We start from the raw sequence: 9,020 nt of genomic DNA on the forward strand, positions 1-9,020 counted from the left end.
CAACGGCTTGCCATACTTCTGACTTTCTTTACTTAAAATCATAAAAATTGTAGTTGTAATTCACATAATCGTATTAAGGTAACTTACTATAAAATTATTTCAAGATTTACATAAAAATGTAACACAAAAAGCTAGGAGTAATACTTTAAATGTTTAGATTAAAACCATTTTTAATCTGTAACGAAATGAGTCATATGTAATGATAGCGACATGTTTTGCCATTATAGAATAATAATCTCTTTTTTTTTATAAAGTATAAATATGCTGTGCATGTTATGCAATGTGTCATATTTTGGAAAAGACCAGTAAGGTAAATCAATTGAAATTTTCATTACTGTAGTGCAGGGAAAACTCAAATCAAATGTGGAAAAATATTTAAGGAGCCACTTTCTGTGAATGAACATTAACGACTTCGAGTTGGCTTACCTTTTTTTAATTCCCAAAAATATTTAGATAAACAGAGACTAGTGGCTCATAAGGGTCAACATATATCTTTTCACGTTCGTATTTTGCAAGATTAGCATCACGACGAGGGTAAGCTGCAAGTAGTCACAGTATTGATAAAGAGATACGGAATTTGTATATTGCTGACATGATATCAACCGAGAATCATAACTTTTGATATCGGTTTTACTGCTTTTATATGATTTAATCTAGTGACTTTTTTAAACATACTGTTTTGTTCTTTTCATTGGTTCATTTAATTTCCCGTCCAATGAGTTCGATGAAAGTTTCAATAGAATTTGTACAACTTTATTTACTTGTTTGTCTATAATACTTAGTTCACGAACATATCATTCGGCTTCTTATTTGATTTGATTTGATTTTTGATTATTCTCTTTCTAACCCCTTAACTTGTCGTACCATTTTCTTGGAAGCAGTAAGGGATGGAAACTTTATATTCATAATGGGTATGGGTCTGTATCCTGGGGGTTGCAGAATCTAATGTTCATGAAACCAGGGTGTCCACTTGGCATAATTAGGGGGGTTCAAAGACGTGTTGAGTCAAAAAAAATTTACATGTCTTAGAATGGTGCTTTTTCTAAAGAAGATGGAATCATGATTATTCCTTTAATTATTTAGAGACACATGTCCACTTCAATATGGAACATTTTTTTATTTCAGCTGGGGGTCTCCTTGTCATTATTTTAGGGGGGTCAATTTTCATGGACATTCTAGAGCATCAATGTTGATTCAATTCTAGAGACATAAAATGTTATATGATGGTAGATTATTATGGGTAGCACCATATATAGCAACAATTCAAGTTTGGAATTTTCAAAATAGCCGCCGTTACAATGGAAACTGCAAAATGTAAAAATTTTTAAAATACTACAAACTTAATGAAACTTTACACAAATGTTAACTAGCATATGTAGATGTGACATTTGACTTTGGAATTTCCATAATGGAAACTATAAAAATGTGAAAAAAATTCAAAATGCTTCAAACGTAAAGAAACTTAAAAAAAATGTCAAATGGCATATGTACTGCGGCATTTTACTTTGAAATTTCCAAAATGGCCGCCGTACAAAAAAGAACAGCACAAATACTTAAAATTGAGATTTGGTCCAATTTTTATGAAATTTGTCAGTAATTTGACTTGTCATGTGTAGATGTCCTGTCCGAATTCGGAATTTTCAAAATGGCTGCCGTTACCATGAATACAGCAGAACAATGGTTGGGGTCCGTTTTGGCGACTTTTGTGTCAGCATTCTAAATAAAGGCAACAGTAGTATAACAGTAAAATTGAGAATGGAAATGGGGAATATATATATCCTAACACAGGATTACTTGTTGTTAATTGTATCCTTTTCATTTTTATTTTATTTTTTTTATTTTCGAAATTTGTGGGTGTTGTTTTCTTGAATGATTTAAAAGTCTGCTGTTATGCAGATATAACTGTATTTAGTTCATACCTCTATCATAGCTTAATGAGACGATCTCACAGAAGCTGCTTTTTTTTTTAAATAAAAATTGTTCTACTTAAGAATTCTAAAGCCTTGTGTGTTTTATTCAGCATAATTTGAGCTATTGTTGCAATAATTGGCTATTGGTAATAAACTTCATCTCCTTATTTTTATATTAATAATTGTTTTTGTTTCTAAATAAAAATATGCCACTGAAGTTAAAATATAGTCTCAAACCTGTTAAATATGTAGCTCAAAAGGGAGCAGTATTGATAATTTGTGTAGCAATAGACCGCGTACGGACTATGATAATCCTCCAAACTCTTTGGGTGACATTAATCTTATACGCAAGTATAGATTATTCGCTTATTTAATGTGTTCTTGCTCATATCCAAAAGATATCACAAAACAGTAGTTTATATGTGATGCCCGTCTATTCATAGGCATCATATATAAATAAATCACATTCAATAAATGAAAATATAGTTTAAAATTGTTAAAACACAAACAAACAAAAATAAAGGCAACAGTAGTATATCGGTGTTCAAAAGTAATAAATCGATAGAGAGAAAACAAATCCGGGTTACAAACTAAAACCGAGGGAAACACATTAACTATAAGAGGAAACAAAGAAACAAACATTTGAGCAAAAGGGGGTCCATTCTCCAAGCGCCTGTGATCCGTCATGAAATAATTTATGTACTCCGTATCTAAATGAAAGATGCACAAGATTTGACTTTTAACTCTGTAAAGTATAAAACTGTGACACATCAAATTAAACTCACTCAAAAATATATAATGATTGTTATCGATTAACTTTTATTAGTTTTCACTATTTACAAATAATTTCTTCAGTTATTATATAAAACCTTGTTACATTTTTTGTGTTTTTGTTTTATAAAGTTTGAATGTACAATTATTACATACATATTATTTACCATCTTTATAATGATACAAATAATATTTCTAATCTTTAATCTTATGATTATTTACTAATGCTGAAATTCGATGCATTCGTAAAAATTAAAAAAATTCAAATCCTATATTTCTTAATGCTGACACTTAGAACAGTGGTTAGGACATCCTAGCTAAGATAGTCCTAAGATAGCTTCGATGTGTATGCTGAGACATGTCGTAAGTCTGTCCTAACTTTATCTTAATTTATTCCTAAGATAGGTCTTTGGACAGATCCTAGGACAGCTTCGATAAACAGGCCCCAGAACTATTCGAAAGGTTGGTAACTTATATTTGTTTTATAAATCCGATTTATTGAAAGTGACGGCTATTCATACCTTGGAAAATTAGCAGTTTAAGTTAGATATAAATACTAAATACATTATATTCAAATATATTAACAAACATTCATGTAACAGATTGGCTAATGATTATTGTAGAGTCTACAAGAATGAAAATATCCTGACACTTTAAAGCATGGTTCAATTTTATGGTAATGCAATGTAAATATTGAAAAACAAAGTAGTTTATACTGTTTTATGTTTTGCATCGTTCCGGTCAATTCATTTTCTCTGGGGGCCTCGGTGGCCGAGTGGTCTAAGTAGTTACTACTGTAATCACTAGCCAGTCAACACTGAGGTTGTGAGTTCGAACCCCGCTCGTGCGGGTGCACTCGACTCCAATCTTAATTGACTAGGATTGTCAGTTTTCCTATCGAAGGTCGGTGGTTTTCCCCGGGCACTCCGGCTTCCTCCACTAATAAAAACTGGCCGCCACGAAATAGCCCAAAAGCGGTGCTTAAAAGTGGCGTTAAAACACCAAAAATCAAATCAATCAAATCATTTTCTCTGACCAGCCTGGTATCATAAATTTTGCTTAATCATTCTTCCTGCCCTAAACATCCGTATTTCATAAAACATAATATCAACGTTCAAAAATATGGGATACAAAATACACCATGTCCAAAAATAAAGGATACAATAGACAATATCGTATGATAGAATACCCGTATCTATCATATTGCCTTACCGATACAAATTACTTTCCTGCAACGAAGAATTATTTTGTAATTGTTATTTTTAATTGCACATTTACACGTACTTAAGAATACTTTTTGACTTTTCAGATTTTGATTTTTACGTCTGCCACCCCATAGCCACCAATCAATGTATACCATAAGTGTAACATTTGTTTTAAAATTTTGCTGGGGCCTGGTTTTTGAAAGTATCTTATGAATAAGATATGTCTTGCGATGGTCTAAGGACATGTCATAGTCTTTTTTGTGTTGCTCAGTATGCTAAATAGTAAAAAATCTTCTCCACTTCGTCAATAAAATTTGAATCTCCTGTGACTTAAAATTCTGACCTCTTTTCTTACTCATGGTTATGTACAATACATATATAAATATATATTATTTCTTTCCTTATATATTAGTTTGTTAACGTATTTGAATGGGGCATTCCGTTTAGGAGGTACTCGATTTACCAAATCTTAAGAAGTATTCACGATTAAATAACACTTTATGTATATTAGTACATGAACGAGAAGTTCTAGAATCTCATAATATATATATATATATTTATATATATATATATATACAAGTCTAAATGAACAACGTTCAAACCTATGATTGCGTTGGATAAAAACCGCAATTTTTATACGTGTGCATGCAAAACAAATTTCTTGGTAGAGGGATCTAAATACAGCACAAAACACATTTTCCAAAAGACCAAAAAAGTGAAAAAGTATATTTTAACAAAACGCATTTGACTAGCAGGTCGAACAACGGATGTTCTTAAACCCTGCTGACTGCCATTGGCGATTGCCAAATAAACGGATCACAACATGTAACAAAATGGATCTTAACAATTAATTTGATATCAAACAGAAAACAATAAACTTGCGGAAAAAGATAGTATACCGAAAACAAAAGGGGCAAAAATTAGTACACCATATCCGGATTTCGACAATTAATGTCTCTTCAGTGATGTTAGGAATCGAAACGGTATAGAAGCTAAATTCAAACAAATTATCAACTCAGATTTTAATTTCTTTTCGTATATAATTTCATGTTTACTAAAATGATAATAAAAAATATACGTAAATAATAAGAATGGTTATAATTTTTATTTTCATAATTATTTTTATAATTTTTTCAATCGTTATTTAAAATAAAAGAAAATATGTTCACTTATGATAGTCATAAGAGCATTCTAGATATGATTATCGTAGGACAGTTATTGTTTACATTCTATGACATATCATATGATAGTCATAAGATGGTCATTAAATTTGTCCTAAAACATATCTTATGATACTTTTGAAAACCAGGCCCCAGCTGAATGATAAATTACGAACAGTTTGGGAGATAATGGACATGGGTTGATGCACATTAAACATCTCACGAGTACGCGGAATAAAACAACGTATCAGCTTTTAAAGAAACATAACTTTTAGCTTTGTTTCTTCTTGACAGCCGTTTCCAAATAAGAAATGATAAAAAGAAAGAAGCTACCAAGGAAACAATAAATAGTCATAAAATCAAAGAACCAGAAGGAAAAAGACGAGGAACAAATCAACTACAAGAATAATTTAAATAATTTATGTATAAACCCACCTAGGTTTAAATCAACACAATACGATTTATGTTCGTTCGTGTTCAATTACTTTATGATACATCACGTACATAAATTAGATTTGTTTTACTAATATGCTTTTTTTTCTCTTCTAGTAATGATGGCTTCCAGTAAAGTATTGCTCCTTGTGACAGCATTGGCATTGATAATGCTGGTGTCAAGCTCTCCATTTCATACCGCAATAGCTGCTGAGACCAGGAAAATAAGCAAAAGTAAGTTATATAGTGTATATCTTTAGTTCGCCTAGACCGAAGATGGCTTATGCAGTACCCTGGTGTACTAAAGATATAAGTATACCCACAACAAGATAGATGGAATATTGCTTGTTGGTTGTGTTAGACCCTATAAATAAATTTAAAATATAATTAGAGCTTAGAATATAACAAAGTGCTCTCGACCAATGAAATTGTAGGATTTGATGCCTCTTAATTGTGAAGAATGAATGTAAATAATGTTCTTAGTAAGGGTTTATCCTATTATTTGGGTCTATTTACAATTCAAAACAAAGAGTTTCTATATATGAGTTACAACTGCACATTTATCAGATTGAAAGGATTTATCACACAGTGATTGAAACTGATTAAAAGTTGAATTGTGAAACAAACAAAAAGGTCAAAATAAGTTGAAGCTTACTGGCGCAGTAAAATTGGTACCGTGAATGCTATTATAAAAATATTAATATCTTAAAGTTACTAAAAAAATAACAATATCAAAGCAATGCAAAAAAAAGAAAAAAAAGCTTGAAGATAAAAAATAACCTAAATCTTTAGCTTTCCAATACCTTGATTACTGGATCAGCGGTTGGGAAGAATAGTTATTTCCAATATTCTGATAAAATAAAAGTAAAAATAAAACAGGAATTTAATTAAAGTTTTGAACATTTTAAAAGGCATTTTATTTTAATATTTCTCCGACATAATGAAACAGTATTTGATGTAAAAAGCCGGACTAAAATATTGGCTGTGAAATAAAATTTAGTTGTAACTCAAATGTTTTAATTGATTTAAACTGTAAATAAAAAAAAAGGATATTTCCCCACTTAAGTATTACAGTCATGATTTACATTCATACTCATAATCAAGAAACATATACAATTCATACCTTTTCTTTGTATTATTGTGTCATCTAATCTCTATAACGCATTTTTTTTTTTAGATATTTCCCAAATGATAAGAAAGTCCTTACATCACTAAAACTAATCCATAAATGAAATGCCTAAACAGGAAGTCATGCATCAATTATAAACATTGCACTGACAATGAAACTAATTCTAAAATACAACCAATCAAGAGATCATTTGACCCTTGAGCACTTTACAATATTCTAAGTTTGTAAGAGAATGATAATCCCTTACTTCATGATAAGTACTCGCTAACGCTCGTACTTAATCATGAAGAAAGAGATTATCTTACATATACTTAGAGGATGATATACTTGACCTCAATGAGTAATTTGTCGTATTGATACTGTATAACCACGTGCTTCATTATTATTATTATTATTATTATTATTATTGCAAATTTGCAGATTTTAAATTGTTGGACTAACTTTTAGTATGTCGTAAAGTTGTCACATATTTAGGCTTATATAATAAAAGGCATTGATTAAATGTGTGGTAAGTATTTTCATCCTTTACGACAGATAGATTTCCAAAAATGGTTCATATGCTTGCAACAATACATCGTATACTGCATTACCTCCCTACATGAATCCGACGAGAAACTCATTCATCGATTACAGAAAGCTATATTTTATAAAGCCTAGTTGCACGAGTGGTCTAGATCTCTGCACACAGTGCAGATGGTGTTGCTACAATGTCACAAAAGCATGTGAAGGCAAACATTTGCTAACACAAATTTGAAGATCTAAAATTGGTGTGCTAGGTTTTAGGGAGAGTACGTGTAATTTTTTATGTTAGCCATGTACAGTTGACCTTAGATTTATCTTCCGACTATAACATGTCTTAAGACCATCGTAAGACATATCTTTGTCATAAGATACTTTCGAAAACCAGACCCCTGGTGTTTTGTTTTATTCCTCCGGATATTTTTTACCAATCTGAACTCAGATATATCAAGTTTGAACTAAGAAATGTCAATTTGGAACTGAGAAACTGTCAATATGGAAGTAAGAAATGACAAAATGAAATGCGAAAATTTATAAATAGATTGTTCCTACCGGTTTTCGTAGTTTTCTTAGAGACAAAGCAATCCGTATTTTTATCATTTGTCATTATGCACGTTAACATAGCAAAATGTTTAGAAAGAAACACAAAACGGTCACATTTTTTTTTATCACCAGATGAAGTCTTCAGTGAAAAAACATATTGAAACGTTGCATACGACCTCTATGCATTAAAAGTCGACTTTAAAAATGAGCAATTAATATATGTCACAGGCATTCGTTTTTTACAAAATGCATAATAAGATTGACTATTGTCAAATAATAAAAAAAAAGTTGGAGGATTAAAAAAAAATATCAGTTAATCGTTATGCATGCATTCAATATACGTACACATACCTCCTCATTGCACAATCTTGGATCGATTTGAAGTCGGTTCAAAATTATTTTTCGATGATTAAGTATGGATTTCGAATTAAGTTATTGGAACTATATAGTAAATAGGGATACATCTAAAAAAACACACAGAATGGAAACTTTTGTCTGTTTATGAAATAAACATAAATGAACATGAGTAAACTGTACAATTAGTGCAATTTGGGTACCCGCACGCGCGTTAATTACATGCATGGTTTGTTATAAAACGCTGTTTGTTCAATACGTAATATCATATTTTAAAAAAAAATTGGAATATTTTCCAAAATTAAAATATGAAATATATCTCAGATTTAAACTATTCAATATCTTTAGTTTTTTTTATGAAAGCAGGCTATATTTTCTGACGGACCTTTTATCTAATTTTCAACAACACGACAGTAATGCCAATAGACATCTAGAGGACGGACAACATGCAGTCTTCAACAATAAACACCTGTCTAAACAATATCTGAACTCTTTTTCTAAAATATTAGTATGGGCTAATGTTGCAACATAGCTTTCACTATAGTGGAAACCCTGTGCAGCTGTTGACTCGGTGATCGCATGGAGAAACTTGCTAGTTCTAACTTTGTTTGACTGCATTCACCAACTATTTCTTCTTTTTCTTTCTTATTTAGGGTCTTTAGGGTCCATAACTCCGGACGGATGTTGCTGTCCTAATTGTTACAGAGGTTGTACCTGCTGCTGTGCCAAATGAACTAATATCGAATTATTCTAATCAAGTTATAAATAAATATTTATATATTAAGTGATAAACATGTACATGTACTCTTACTGTCATATCTGTTTATTTGTTCCTGTTTCTGTATTAAGATAAATGAATAGTGTTATGATGTTAACTTAATTATCAAAAGGGTTGTACGGGCGTATTTTACAGTTGAAATGCAATTTAGACATACTGGCAATAGTGCAAGCAGTGGAGATTTTACATGTACTTAAAAATGATGACGAAGTTTTTAGA

At 30.9% G+C, this 9,020-nt stretch overlaps 1 long non-coding RNA gene across 1 annotated transcript; it reads left to right on the forward strand.

Moving 5' to 3' along the window:
• Positions 1-278: 278 nt before the first annotated feature.
• Positions 279-8,807, forward strand: LOC127727081 (uncharacterized). Its single transcript, XR_007993762.1, has 4 exons — positions 279-310; positions 3,083-3,143; positions 5,596-5,712; positions 8,677-8,807. It is a non-coding gene; the product is annotated as an uncharacterized LOC127727081 (long non-coding RNA).
• Positions 8,808-9,020: the final 213 nt, after the last annotated feature.

Source organism: Mytilus californianus, unplaced genomic scaffold (genome assembly GCF_021869535.1).
Source record: "Mytilus californianus isolate M0D057914Y unplaced genomic scaffold, xbMytCali1.0.p SCAF_19, whole genome shotgun sequence".
In the NCBI taxonomy this organism is placed as follows: domain Eukaryota; kingdom Metazoa; phylum Mollusca; class Bivalvia; order Mytilida; family Mytilidae; genus Mytilus; species Mytilus californianus.